Here is a 15,025-nt window from a genome sequence, read left to right on the forward strand (position 1 = left end):
TCCTGGCGTCAGCCCGCTGTCCCAGTACCGTCTCCTCCTGACGTCAGTGCGCTGTCCCAGTACAGTCTCCTCCTGACGTCAGCGCGCTGTCCCAGTACCGTCTCCTCCTGACGTCAGCGCGCTGTCCCAGTACCGTCTCCTCCTGACGTCAGCGCGCTGTCCCAGTACCGTCACCTCCTGACGTCAGCGCGCTGTCCCAGTAGCGTCTCCTCCTGACGTCAGTGCGCTGTCCCAGTACCGTCTCCTCCTGACGTCAGCGCGCTGTCCCAGGACCGTCTCCTCCTGACGTCAGCGCGCTGTCCCAGTGCCGTCTCCTCCTGACGTCAGCGCGCTGTCCCAGTACCGTCTCCTCCTGACGTCAGCGCGCTGTCTCAGTCCCGTCTCCTCCTGACGTCAACGCCCTGTCCCAGTGCCGTCTCCTCCTGACGGCAGCGCGCTGTCTCAGTGCCGACTCCTCCTGACGTCAGCGCGCTGTCCCAGTGCCGTCTCCTCCTGACGACAGCGCGCTGTCCCAGTGCCGTCTCCTCCTGACGGCAGCGCGCTGTCTCAGTACCGTCTCCCAGTACCGTCACCTCCTGACGTCAGCGCGCTGTCCCAGTACCGTCTCCTCCTGACGTCAGCGCGCTGTCCCTGTACCGTCTCCTCCTGACGTCAGCGCGCTGTCCCAGTACCGTCTGCTCCTGACGTCAGCGCGCTGTCCCAGTACCGTCTCCTCCTGACGACAGCGCGCTGTCCCAGTACCGTCTCCTCCTGACGACAGCGCGCTGTCCCAGTACCGTCTCCTCCTGACGTCAGCGCGCTGTCCCTGTACCGTCTCCTCCTGACGTCAGCGCCCTGTCCCAGTACCGTCTCCTCCTGACGACAGCGCGCTGTCCCAGTACCGTCTCCTCCTGACGTCAGCGTGCTGTCCCAGTACCGTCTCCTCCTGACGTCAGCGCGCTGTCCCAGTACCGTCTCCTCCTGACGTCTGCGCGCTGTCCCAGTACCGTCTCCTCCTGACGTCAGTGCGCTGTCCCAGTACCGTCTCCTCCTGACGTCAGCGCGCTGTCCCAGTACCGTCTCCTCCTGACGTCAGCGCGCTGTCCCAGTACCGTCTCCTCCTGACGTCAGCGCGCTGTCCCAGTACCGTCTCCTCCTGACGTCAGCGCGCTGTCCCAGTACCGTCTCCTCCTGACGTCAGCGCGCTGTCCCAGTGCCGTCTCCTCCTGACGTCAGCGCGCTGTCCCAGTACCTTCTCCTCCTGACGTCAGCGCCCTGTCCCAGTACCATCACCTCCTGACGTCAGCGCGCTGTCCCAGTACCGTCTCCTTCTGACGTCAGCGCCCTGTCCCAGTACCGTCTCCTCCTGACGTCAGCGCGCTGTCCCAGTACCGTCTCCTCCTGACGTCAGCGCGCTGTCCCAGTACCGTCTCCTTCTGACGTCAGCGCCCTGTCCCAGTACCGTCTCCTCCTGACGTCAGCGCGCTGTCCCAGGACCGTCTCCTCCTGACGTCAGCGCGCTGTCCCAGTACCGTCTCCTTCTGACGTCAGCGCGCTGTCCCAGTACCATCTCCTCCTGACGTCAGCGCGCTGTCCCAGTACCGTCTCCTCCTGACGTCAGCGCGCTGTCCCAGTACCGTCTCCTCCTGACGTCAGCGCGCTGTCCCAGTACCGTCTCCTCCTGACGTCAGCGCCCTGTCCCAGTACCGTCTCCTCCTGACGTCAGCGCGCTGCCCCAGTACCGTCTCCTCCTGACGTCAGCGTGCTGTCCCAGGACTGTCTCCTCCAGTCGTCAGCGCCCTGTCCCAGTACCGTCTCCTCCTGACGTCTGCGCGCTGTCCCAGTACCGTCTCCTCCTGACGTCAGCGCGCTGTCCCAGTACCGTCTCCTCCTGACATCAGCGCGCTGTCCCAGTACCGTCTCCTCCTGACGACAGCGCGCTGTCCCAGTCCCGCCTCCTCCTGACGTCAGCGCGCTGTCCCAGTACCGTCTCCTCCTGACGTCAGCGCGCTGTCCCAGTACCGTCTCCTTCTGACGTCAGCGCCCTGTCCCAGTACCGACTCCTCCTGACGTCAGCGCGCTGTCCCAGTACCGTCTCCTCCTGACGTCAGCGCGCTGTCCCAGTACCGTCTCCTCCTGACGTCAGCGCGCTGTCCCAGTACCGTCTCCTTCTGACGTCAGCGCGCTGTCCCAGTACCGTCTCCTCCTGACGTCAGCGCGCTGTCCCAGTACCGTCTCCTCCTGACGTCAGCGCGCTGTCCCAGTACCGTCTCCTTCTGACGTCAGCGCGCTGTCCCAGTACCGTCTCCTCCTGACGTCAGCGCCCTGTCCAAGTACCGTCTCCTCCTGACGTCAGCGCGCTGTCCCAGTGCCGTTTCCTCCTGACGTCAGCGCGCTGTCCCAGTACCGTCTCCTCCTGACGTCAGCGCGCTGTCCCAGTACCGTCTCCTCCTGGAATCAGCGCCCTGTCCCAGTACCGTATCCTCCTGACGTCAGCGCGCTGTCCCAATACCGTCTCCTCCTGACGTCAGCGCGCTGTCCCAGTGCCGTTTCCTCCTGACGTCAGCGCGCTGTCCCAGTACCGTCTCCTCCTGACGTCAGCGCGCTGTCCCAGTACCGTCTCCTCCAGACGTCAGCGCGCTGTCCCAGTCTGTCAGCGCGCTGTCCCAGTACCGTCTCCTCCTGATGTCAGCGTGCTGTCCCAGTACCGTCTCCTCCTGATGTCAGCGCGCTGTCCCAGTACCGTCTCCTCCTGACGTCAGCGCGCTGTCCCAGTCCCGTCTCCTCCTGACGTCAGCAAGCTGTCCCAGTGCCGTCTCCTCCTGACGTCAGCGCGCTGTCCCAGTGCCGTCTCCTCCTGACGTCAGCGCGCTGTCCCAGTACCGTCTCCTCCTGAGGTCAGCGCGCTGTCCCAGTACCGTCTCCTCCTGACGTCAGCGCGCTGTCCCAGTACCGTCTCCTCCTGACGTCAGCGCGCTGTCCCAGTACCGTCTCCTCCTGAGGTCAGCGCGCTGTCCCAGTACCGTCTCCTCCTGACGTCAGCGTGCTGTCCCAGTACCGTCTCCTCCTGACGTCAGCGTGCTGTCCCAGTACCGCCTCCTCCTGACGTCAGCGCGCTGTCCCAGTGCCGTCTCCTCCTGACGCCAGCGCGCTGTCCCAGTACCGTCTCCTCCTGACGTCAGCGCGCTGTCCCAGTACCGTCTCCTCCTGACGTCAGCGCGCTGTCCCAGTACCGTCTCCTCCTGACGTCAGCGCGCTGTCCCAGTGCCGTCTCCTCCTGACGTCAGCGCGCTGTCCCAGTACCGTCTCCTCCTGACGTCAGCGCGCTGTCCCAGTACCGTCTCCTCCTGACGTCAGCGCGCTGTCCCGGTACTGTCTCCTCCTGACGTCAGCGCGCTGTCCCAGTACCGTCTCCTCCTGACGCCAGCGCGCTGTCCCAGTACCGTCTCCTCCTGACGTCAGCGCGCTGTCCCAGTACCGTCTCCTCCAGACGTCAGCGCGCTGTCCCAGTACCGTCTCCTCCTGACGTCAGCGCGCTGTCCCAGTGCCGTCTCCTCCTGACGTCAGCGCGCTGTCCCAGTACCGTCTCCTCCTGAGGTCAGCGCGCTGTCCCAGTACGGTTTCCTCCTGACGTCAGCGTGCTGTCCCAGTACCGTCTCCTCCTGACGTCAGCGCGCTGTCCCAGTGCCGTCTCCTCCTGACGTCAGCGCGCTGTCCCAGTACCGTCTCCTCCTGACGTCAGCGCGCTGTCCCAGTGCCGTCTCCTCCTGACGTCAGCGCCCTGCCCCAGTGCCGTCTCCTCCTGACGTCAGCGCCCTGCCCCAGTGCCGTCTCCTCCTGACGTCAGCGCGCTGTCCCAGTACCGTCTCCTCCTGACGTCAGTGCGCTGTCCCAGTACGGTTTCCTCCTGACGTCAGTGCGCTGTCCCAGTACCGCCTCCTCCTGACGTCAGCGCGCTGTCTCAGTACCGTCTCCTCCTGACGTCAGCGCCCTGTCCCAGTACCGTCTCCTCCTGACGTCAGCGCGCTGTCCCAGTCCCGTCTCCTCCTGACGTCAGTGCGCTGTCCCAGTACCGTCTCCTCCTGACGTCAGTGCGCTGTCCCAGTACCGTCTCCTCCTGACGTCAGCGCGCTGTCTCAGTACCGTCTCCTCCTGACGTCAGCGCGCTGTCCCAGTCCCGTCTCCTCCTGACGTCAGCGCCCTGTCCCAGTACCGTCTCCTCCTGACGTCAGTGCGCTGTCCCAGTACCGTCTCCTCCTGACGTCAGCGCGCTGTCTCAGTACCGTCTCCTCCAGACGTCAGCGCGCTGTCCCAGTCCCGTCTCCTCCTGACGTCAGCGCGCTGTCCCAGTACCGTCTCCTCCTGACGTCAGCGCGCTGTCCCAGTACCGTCTCCTCCTGACGTCAGCGCGCTGTCACAGTACCGTCTCCTCCTGACATCAGCGCGCTGTCCCAGTACCGTCTCCTCCTGACGTCAGCGCGCTGTCCCAGTGCCGTCTCCTCCTGACGTCAGCGCGCTGTCCCAGTACCGTCTCCTCCTGACGTCAGCGCGCTGTCACAGTACCGTCTCCTCCTGACATCAGCGCGCTGTCCCAGTACGGTTTCCTCCTGACGTCAGCGTGCTGTCCCAGTACCGCCTCCTCCTGACGTCAGCGCGCTGTCCCAGTGCCGTCTCCTCCTGACGTCAGCGCGCTGTCCCAGTACCGTCTCCTCCTGACGTCAGTGCGCTGTCCCAGTACCGTCTCCTCCTGACGTCAGTGCGCTGTCCCAGTACCGTCTCCTCCTGACGTCAGCGCGCTGTCTCAGTACCGTCTCCTCCTGACGTCAGCGCGCTGTCCCAGTCCCGTCTCCTCCTGACGTCAGCGCGCTGTCCCAGTACCGTTTCCTCCTGACGTCAGCGCGCTGTCCCAGTACCGTCTCCTCCTGACGTCAGCTTGCTGTCCCAGTACCGTCTCCTCCTGAGGTCAGCGCGCTGTCCCAGTCCTGTCTCCTCCTGACGTCAGCGCGCTGTCCCAGTACCGTCTCCTCCTGAGGTCAGCGCGCTGTCCCAGTACCGTTTCCTCCTGACGGCAGCGCCCTGTCCCAGTACCGTCTCCTCCTGACGTCAGCGCGCTGTCCCAATACCGTCTCCTCCTGACGTCAGCGCGCTGTCCCAGTACCGTCTCCTCCTGAGGTCAGCGCGCTGTCCCAGTACCGTTCCCTCCTGACGGCAGCGCGCTGTCCCAGTACCGTCTCCTCCTGACGTCAGCGCGCTGTCCCAATACCGTCTCCTCCTGACGTCAGCGCGCTGTCCCAGTGCCGTTTCCTCCTGACGTCAGCGCGCTGTCCCAGTACCGTCTCCTCCTGACGTCAGCGCGCTGTCCCAGTACCGTCTCCTCCTGACGTCAGCGCGCTGTCCCAATACCGTCTCCTCCTGACGTCAGCGCGCTGTCCCAGTACCGTCTCCTCCTGATGTCAGCGCGCTGTCCCAGTACCGTCTCCTCCTGACGTCAGCGCGCTGTCCCAGTGCCGTTTCCTCCTGACGTCAGCGCGCTGTCCCAGTACCGTCTCCTCCTGACGGCAGCGTGCTGTCCCAGTACCGTCTCCTCCTGACGTCAGCGCGCTGTCCCAGTACCGTCTCCTCCAGACGTCAGAGCGCTGTCCCTGTACCGCCTCCTCCTGACGTCAGCGCGCTGTCCCAGGACCGTCTCCTCCTGACGTCAGCGCGCTGTCCCAGTACCGTCTCCTCCTGACGTCAGCGCGCTGTCCCAGTACCGTCTCCTCCTGACGTCAGCGCCCTGTCCCAGTACCGTCTCCTCCTGACGTCAGCGCGCTGCCCCAGTACCGTCTCCTCCTGACGTCAGCGTGCTGTCCCAGGACTGTCTCCTCCAGTCGTCAGCGCCCTGTCCCAGTACCGTCTCCTCCTGACGTCTGCGCGCTGTCCCAGTACCGTCTCCTCCTGACGTCAGCGCGCTGTCCCAGTACCGTCTCCTCCTGACATCAGCGCGCTGTCCCAGTACCGTCTCCTCCTGACGACAGCGCGCTGTCCCAGTCCCGCCTCCTCCTGACGTCAGCGCGCTGTCCCAGTACCGTCTCCTCCTGACGTCAGCGCGCTGTCCCAGTACCGTCTCCTTCTGACGTCAGCGCCCTGTCCCAGTACCGACTCCTCCTGACGTCAGCGCGCTGTCCCAGTACCGTCTCCTCCTGACGTCAGCGCGCTGTCCCAGTACCGGCTCCTCCTGACGTCAGCGCGCTGTCCCAGTACCGTCTCCTTCTGACGTCAGCGCGCTGTCCCAGTACCGTCTCCTCCTGACGTCAGCGCGCTGTCCCAGTACCGTCTCCTCCTGACGTCAGCGCGCTGTCCCAGTACCGTCTCCTTCTGACGTCAGCGCGCTGTCCCAGTACCGTCTCCTCCTGACGTCAGCGCCCTGTCCAAGTACCGTCTCCTCCTGACGTCAGCGCGCTGTCCCAGTGCCGTTTCCTCCTGACGTCAGCGCGCTGTCCCAGTACCGTCTCCTCCTGACGTCAGCGCGCTGTCCCAGTACCGTCTCCTCCTGGAATCAGCGCCCTGTCCCAGTACCGTATCCTCCTGACGTCAGCGCGCTGTCCCAATACCGTCTCCTCCTGACGTCAGCGCGCTGTCCCAGTGCCGTTTCCTCCTGACGTCAGCGCGCTGTCCCAGTACCGTCTCCTCCTGACGTCAGCGCGCTGTCCCAGTACCGTCTCCTCCAGACGTCAGCGCGCTGTCCCAGTCTGTCAGCGCGCTGTCCCAGTACCGTCTCCTCCTGATGTCAGCGTGCTGTCCCAGTACCGTCTCCTCCTGATGTCAGCGCGCTGTCCCAGTACCGTCTCCTCCTGACGTCAGCGCGCTGTCCCAGTCCCGTCTCCTCCTGACGTCAGCAAGCTGTCCCAGTGCCGTCTCCTCCTGACGTCAGCGCGCTGTCCCAGTGCCGTCTCCTCCTGACGTCAGCGCGCTGTCCCAGTACCGTCTCCTCCTGAGGTCAGCGCGCTGTCCCAGTACCGTCTCCTCCTGACGTCAGCGCGCTGTCCCAGTACCGTCTCCTCCTGACGTCAGCGCGCTGTCCCAGTACCGTCTCCTCCTGAGGTCAGCGCGCTGTCCCAGTACCGTCTCCTCCTGACGTCAGCGTGCTGTCCCAGTACCGTCTCCTCCTGACGTCAGCGTGCTGTCCCAGTACCGCCTCCTCCTGACGTCAGCGCGCTGTCCCAGTGCCGTCTCCTCCTGACGCCAGCGCGCTGTCCCAGTACCGTCTCCTCCTGACGTCAGCGCGCTGTCCCAGTACCGTCTCCTCCTGACGTCAGCGCGCTGTCCCAGTACCGTCTCCTCCTGACGTCAGCGCGCTGTCCCAGTGCCGTCTCCTCCTGACGTCAGCGCGCTGTCCCAGTACCGTCTCCTCCTGACGTCAGCGCGCTGTCCCAGTACCGTCTCCTCCTGACGTCAGCGCGCTGTCCCGGTACTGTCTCCTCCTGACGTCAGCGCGCTGTCCCAGTACCGTCTCCTCCTGACGCCAGCGCGCTGTCCCAGTACCGTCTCCTCCTGACGTCAGCGCGCTGTCCCAGTACCGTCTCCTCCAGACGTCAGCGCGCTGTCCCAGTACCGTCTCCTCCTGACGTCAGCGCGCTGTCCCAGTGCCGTCTCCTCCTGACGTCAGCGCGCTGTCCCAGTACCGTCTCCTCCTGAGGTCAGCGCGCTGTCCCAGTACGGTTTCCTCCTGACGTCAGCGTGCTGTCCCAGTACCGTCTCCTCCTGACGTCAGCGCGCTGTCCCAGTGCCGTCTCCTCCTGACGTCAGCGCGCTGTCCCAGTACCGTCTCCTCCTGACGTCAGCGCGCTGTCCCAGTGCCGTCTCCTCCTGACGTCAGCGCCCTGCCCCAGTGCCGTCTCCTCCTGACGTCAGCGCCCTGCCCCAGTGCCGTCTCCTCCTGACGTCAGCGCGCTGTCCCAGTACCGTCTCCTCCTGACGTCAGTGCGCTGTCCCAGTACGGTTTCCTCCTGACGTCAGTGCGCTGTCCCAGTACCGCCTCCTCCTGACGTCAGCGCGCTGTCTCAGTACCGTCTCCTCCTGACGTCAGCGCCCTGTCCCAGTACCGTCTCCTCCTGACGTCAGCGCGCTGTCCCAGTCCCGTCTCCTCCTGACGTCAGTGCGCTGTCCCAGTACCGTCTCCTCCTGACGTCAGTGCGCTGTCCCAGTACCGTCTCCTCCTGACGTCAGCGCGCTGTCTCAGTACCGTCTCCTCCTGACGTCAGCGCGCTGTCCCAGTCCCGTCTCCTCCTGACGTCAGCGCCCTGTCCCAGTACCGTCTCCTCCTGACGTCAGTGCGCTGTCCCAGTACCGTCTCCTCCTGACGTCAGCGCGCTGTCTCAGTACCGTCTCCTCCTGACGTCAGCGCGCTGTCCCAGTCCCGTCTCCTCCTGACGTCAGCGCGCTGTCCCAGTACCGTCTCCTCCTGACGTCAGCGCGCTGTCCCAGTACCGTCTCCTCCTGACGTCAGCGCGCTGTCACAGTACCGTCTCCTCCTGACATCAGCGCGCTGTCCCAGTACCGTCTCCTCCTGACGTCAGCGCGCTGTCCCAGTGCCGTCTCCTCCTGACGTCAGCGCGCTGTCCCAGTACCGTCTCCTCCTGACGTCAGCGCGCTGTCACAGTACCGTCTCCTCCTGACATCAGCGCGCTGTCCCAGTACGGTTTCCTCCTGACGTCAGCGTGCTGTCCCAGTACCGCCTCCTCCTGACGTCAGCGCGCTGTCCCAGTGCCGTCTCCTCCTGACGTCAGCGCGCTGTCCCAGTACCGTCTCCTCCTGACGTCAGTGCGCTGTCCCAGTACCGTCTCCTCCTGACGTCAGTGCGCTGTCCCAGTACCGTCTCCTCCTGACGTCAGCGCGCTGTCTCAGTACCGTCTCCTCCTGACGTCAGCGCGCTGTCCCAGTCCCGTCTCCTCCTGACGTCAGCGCGCTGTCCCAGTACCGTTTCCTCCTGACGTCAGCGCGCTGTCCCAGTACCGTCTCCTCCTGACGTCAGCTTGCTGTCCCAGTACCGTCTCCTCCTGAGGTCAGCGCGCTGTCCCAGTCCTGTCTCCTCCTGACGTCAGCGCGCTGTCCCAGTACCGTCTCCTCCTGAGGTCAGCGCGCTGTCCCAGTACCGTTTCCTCCTGACGGCAGCGCCCTGTCCCAGTACCGTCTCCTCCTGACGTCAGCGCGCTGTCCCAATACCGTCTCCTCCTGACGTCAGCGCGCTGTCCCAGTACCGTCTCCTCCTGAGGTCAGCGCGCTGTCCCAGTACCGTTCCCTCCTGACGGCAGCGCGCTGTCCCAGTACCGTCTCCTCCTGACGTCAGCGCGCTGTCCCAATACCGTCTCCTCCTGACGTCAGCGCGCTGTCCCAGTGCCGTTTCCTCCTGACGTCAGCGCGCTGTCCCAGTACCGTCTCCTCCTGACGTCAGCGCGCTGTCCCAGTACCGTCTCCTCCTGACGTCAGCGCGCTGTCCCAATACCGTCTCCTCCTGACGTCAGCGCGCTGTCCCAGTGCCGTTTCCTCCTGACGTCAGCGCGCTGTCCCAGTACCGTCTCCTCCTGACGTTAGCGCGCTGTCCCAGTACCGTCTCCTCCAGACGTCAGAGCGCTGTCCCTGTACCGCCTCCTCCTGACGTCAGCGCGCTGTCCCAGGACCGTCTCCTCCTGACGTCAGCGCGCTGTCCCAGTACCGTCTCCTCCTGACGTCAGCGCGCTGTCCCAGTACCGTCTCCTCCTGACGTCAGCGCGCTGTCCCAGTGCCGTCTCCTCCTGACGTCAGCGCGCTGTCCCAGTGCCGTCTCCTCCTGACGTCAGCGCGCTGTCCCAGTACCGTCTCCTCCTGACGTCAGCGCGCTGTCCCAGTACCGTCTCCTCCTGACGTCAACGCGCTGTCCCAGTACCGTCTCCTCCTGACGTCAGCGCGCTGTCCCAGTACCGTCTCCTCCTGACGTCAGCGCGCTGTCCCAGTACCGTCTCCTCCTGACGTCAGCGCGCTGTCCCAGTACCGTCTCCTCCTGACGTCAGCGCGCTGTCCCAGGACCGTCTCCTCCTGACGTCAGCGCGCTGTCCCAGTACCGTCTCCTCCTGACGTCAGCGCGCTGTCCCAGTACCGTCTCCTCCTGACGTCAGCGCGCTGTCCCAGTCCCGTCTCCTCCTGACGTCAGCGCGCTGTCCCAGTACCGTCTCCTCCTGACGTCAGCGTGCTGTCCCAGTACCGTCTCCTCCTGATGTCAGCGCGCTGTCCCAGTACCGTCTCCTCCTGACGTCAGCTCGCTGTCCCAGTACCGTCTCCTCCTGACGTCAGCGTGCTGTCCCAGTACCGTCTCCTCCTGACGTCAGCGCGCTGTCCCAGTCCCGTCTCCTCCTGACGTCAGCAAGCTGTCCCAGTGCCGTCTCCTCCTGACGTCAGCGCGCTGTCCCAGTGCCGTCTCCTCCTGACGTCAGCGCGCTGTCCCAGTACCGTCTCCTCCTGAGGTCAGCGCGCTGTCCCAGTACCGTCTCCTCCTGACGTCAGCGCGCTGTCCCAGTACCGTCTCCTCCTGACGTCAGCGCGCTGTCCCAGTACCGTCTCCTCCTGAGGTCAGCGCGCTGTCCCAGTACCGTCTCCTCCTGACGTCAGCGTGCTGTCCCAGTACCGTCTCCTCCTGACGTCAGCGTGCTGTCCCAGTACCGCCTCCTCCTGACGTCAGCGCGCTGTCCCAGTGCCGTCTCCTCCTGACGCCAGCGCGCTGTCCCAGTACCGTCTCCTCCTGACGTCAGCGCGCTGTCCCAGTACCGTCTCCTCCTGACGTCAGCGCGCTGTCCCAGTACCGTCTCCTCCTGACGTCAGCGCGCTGTCCCAGTGCCGTCTCCTCCTGACGTCAGCGCGCTGTCCCAGTGCCGTCTCCTCCTGACGTCAGCGCGCTGTCCCAGTACCGTCTCCTCCTGAGGTCAGCGCGCTGTCCCAGTACGGTTTCCTCCTGACGTCAGCGTGCTGTCCCAGTACCGTCTCCTCCTGACGTCAGCGCCCTGTCCCAGTACCGTCTCCTCCTGACGTCAGCGCGCTGTCCCAGTACCGTCTCCTCCTGACGTCAGCGCGCTGTCCCAGTCCCGTCTCCTCCTGACGTCAGCGCGCTGTCCCAGTACCGTCTCCTCCTGACGTCAGCGCGCTGTCCCAGTACCGTCTCCTCCTGACGTCAGCGCGCTGTCCCAGTACCGTCTCCTCCTGACGTCAGTGCGCTGTCCCAGTCCCGTCTCCTCCTGACGTCAGCGCGCTGTCCCAGTACCGTCTCCTCCTGACGTCAGCGCGCTGTCCCAGTCCCGTCTCCTCCTGACGTCAGCGCGCTGTCCCAGTCCCGTCTCCTCCTGACGTCAGCGCGCTGTCTCAGTACCGTCTCCTCCTGACGTCTGCGCGCTGTCCCAGTACCGTCTCCTCCTGACGTCAGCGCGCTGTCCCAGTACCGTCTCCTCCTGACGTCAGCGCGCTGTCTCAGTACCGTCTCCTCCTGACGTCAGCGCGCTGTCCCAGTACCGTCTCCTCCTGACGTCAGCGCGCTGTCACAGTGCCGTCTCCTCCTGACGTCAGCGCGCTGTCCCAGTACCGTCTCCTCCTGACGTCAGCGCGCTGTCCCAGTGCCGTCTCCTCCTGACGTCAGCGCGCTGTCCCAGTACCGTCTCCTCCTGACGTCAGCGCGCTGTCCCAGTGCCGTCTCCTCCTGACGTCAGTGCGCTGTCCCAGTACCGTCTCCTCCTGACGTCAGTGCGCTGTCCCAGTACCGTCTCCTCCTGACGTCAGCGCGCTGTCTCAGTACCGTCTCCTCCTGACGTCAGCGCGCTGTCCCAGTCCCGTCTCCTCCTGACGTCAGCGCCCTGTCCCAGTACCGTCTCCTCCTGACGTCAGTGCGCTGTCCCAGTACCGTCTCCTCCTGACGTCAGTGCGCTGTCCCAGTACCGTCTCCTCCTGACGTCAGTGCGCTGTCCCAGTCCCGTCTCCTCCTGACGTCAGCGCCCTGTCCCAGTACCGTCTCCTCCTGACGTCAGCGTGCTGTCCCAGTACCGTCTCCTCCTGACGTCAGCGCGCTGTCCCAGTACAGTCTCCTCCTGACGTCAGCGCGCTGTCCCAGTACCGTCACCTCCTGACGTCAGCGCGCTGTCCCAGTACTGTCTCCTCCTGACGTCAGTGCGCTGTCCCAGTGCCGTCTCCTCCTGACGTCAGCGCGCTCTCCCAGGACCGTCTCCTCCTGTCGTCAGCGCGCTGTCCCAGTGCCGTCTCCTCCTGACGTCAGCGCGCTGTCCCAGTACCGTCTCCTCCTGACGTCAGCGCGCTGTCCCAGTGCCGTCTCCTCCTGACGTCAGCGCGCTGTCCCAGTACCGTCTCCTCCTGACGTCAGAGCGCTGTCCCAGTGCCGTCTCCTCCTGACGTCAGCGCGCTGTCCCAGTACCGTCTCCTCCTGACGTCAGCGCGCTGTCCCAGTGCCGTCTCCTCCTGACGTCAGCGCCCTGTCCCAGTACCGTCTCCTCCTGACGTCAGCGCGCTGTCACAGTACCGTCTCCTCCTGACATCAGCGCGCTGTCCCAGTACGGTTTCCTCCTGACGTCAGCGTGCTGTCCCAGTACCGCCTCCTCCTGACGTCAGCGCGCTGTCCCAGTGCCGTCTCCTCCTGACGTCAGCGCGCTGTCCCAGTACCGTCTCCTCCTGACGTCAGTGCGCTGTCCCAGTACCGTCTCCTCCTGACGTCAGTGCGCTGTCCCAGTACCGTCTCCTCCTGACGTCAGCGCGCTGTCTCAGTACCGTCTCCTCCTGACGTCAGCGCGCTGTCCCAGTCCCGTCTCCTCCTGACGTCAGCGCCCTGTCCCAGTACCGTCTCCTCCTGACGTCAGTGCGCTGTCCCAGTACCGTCTCCTCCTGACGTCAGTGCGCTGTCCCAGTACCGTCTCCTCCTGACGTCAGCGCGCTGTCCCAATACCGTCTCCTCCTGACGTCAGCGCGCTGTCCCAGTACAGTCTCCTCCTGACGTCAGCGCGCTGTCCCAGTACCGTCTCCTCCTGACGGCAGCGCGCTGTCTCAGTACCGTCTCCCAGGACCGTCTCCTCCTGTCGTCAGCGCGCTGTCCCAGTACCGTCTCCTCCTGACGGCAGCGCGCTGTCTCAGTACCGTCTCCCAGGACCGTCTCCTCCTGTCGTCAGCGCGCTGTCCCAGTGCCGTCTCCTCCTGACGTCAGCGCGCTGTCCCAGTACCGTCTCCTCCTGACGTCAGCGCGCTGTCCCAGTACCGTCTCCTCCTGACGTCAGAGCGCTGTCCCAGTGCCGTCTCCTCCTGACGTCAGCGCGCTGTCCCAGTACCGTCTCCTCCTGACGTCAGCGCGCTGTCTCAGTACCGTCTCCCAGTACCGTCACCTCCTGACGTCAGCGCGCTGTCCCAGTACCGTCTCCTCCTGACGTCAGCGCGCTGTCCCAGTACCGTCTCCTCCTGACGTCAGCGCGCTGTCCCAGTACTGTCTGCTCCTGACGTCAGCGCGCTGTCCCAGTACCGTCTCCTCCTGACGTCAGTGCGCTGTCCCAGGACCGTCTCCTCCTGATATTAGCGCGCTGTCCCTGTACTGTCTGCTCCTGACATCAGCGCGCTGTCCCAGTACCGTCTCCTCCTGATGTCAGCGCGCAGTCCCAGTGCCGTCTCCTCCTGACGTCAGAGCGCTGTCCCAGTGCCGTCTCCTCCTGACGTCAGCGCGCTGTCCCAGTGCCGTCTCCTCCTGACGACAGCGCGCTGTCCCAGTACCGTCTCCTCCTGATGTCAGCGCCCTGTCCCAGTGCCGTCTCCTCCTGACGTCAGCGCGCTGCCCCAGTACCGTCTCCTCCTGACGTCAGCGCGCTGTCCCAGTACCGTCTCCTCCTGACGTCAGAGCGCTGTCCCAGTGCCGTCTCCTCCTGACGTCAGCGCGCTGTCCCAGTGCCGTCTCCTCCTGACGTCAGCGCCCTGTCCCAGTGCCGTCTCCTCCTGACGTCAGAGCGCTGTCCCAGTACCGTCTCCTCCTGACGTCAGCGCGCTGTCCTAGTACCGTCTCCTCCTGACGTCAGCGCGCTGTCCCAGTACCGTCTCCTCCTGACGTCAGCCCGCTGTCCCAGTACCGTCTCCTCGTGGCGTCAGCCCGCTGTCCCAGTACCGTCTCCTCCTGACGTCAGTGCGCTGTCCCAGTACCGTCTCCTCCTGACGTCAGCGCGCTGTCCCAGTACCGTCTCCTCCTGACGTCAGCGCGCTGTCCCAGTACCGTCTCCTCCTGACGTCAGCGCGCTGTCCCAGTACCGTCTCCTCCTGACGTCAGCGCGCTGTCCCAGTACCGTCTCCTCCTGACGTCAGCGCGCTGTCCTAGTACCGTCTCCTCCTGGCGTCAGCCCGCTGTCCCAGTACCGTCACCTCCTGACGTCAGCGCGCTGTCCCAGTGCCGTCTCCTCCTGACGTCAGCGCGCTGTCCCAGTACCGTCTCCTCCTGACGTCAGCGCGCTGTCCCAGTGCCGTCTCCTCCTGACGTCAGCGCCCTGTCCCAGTACCGTCTCCTCCTGACGTCAGCGAGCTGTCCCAGTGCCGTCTCCTCCTGACGTCAGCGAGCTGTCCCAGTACCGTCTCCTCCTGACGTCAGCGAGCTGTCCCAGTGCCGTCTCCTCCTGACGTCAGCGAGCTGTCCCAGTACCGTCTCCTCCTGACGTCAGCGCGCTGTCCCAGTACCGTCTCCTCCTGACGTCAGCGCGCTGTCCCAGTACCGTCTCCTCCTGACGTCAGCGCGCTGTCCCAGTACCGTCTCCTCCTGACGTCAGCGCGCTGTCCCAGTACCGTCTCCTCCTGACGTCAGCGCGCTGCCCCAGTACCGTCTCCTCCTGACGTCAGCGCGCTGTCCCAGGACCGTCTCCTCCTGTCGTCAGCGCGCTGTCCCAGTACCGTCTCCTCCTGACGTCAGCGCGCTGTCCCAGTACCGTCTCCTCCTGACGTCAGCGCGCTGTCCCAGTACCGTCTCCTCCTGACGTCAGCGCGCTGTCTCAGTACCGTCTCCTCCTGACGTCAGCGCGCTGTC

Source organism: Scyliorhinus torazame, chromosome 4 (genome assembly GCF_047496885.1).
Source record: "Scyliorhinus torazame isolate Kashiwa2021f chromosome 4, sScyTor2.1, whole genome shotgun sequence".
Taxonomy (NCBI): Eukaryota; Metazoa; Chordata; class Chondrichthyes; order Carcharhiniformes; family Scyliorhinidae; genus Scyliorhinus; species Scyliorhinus torazame.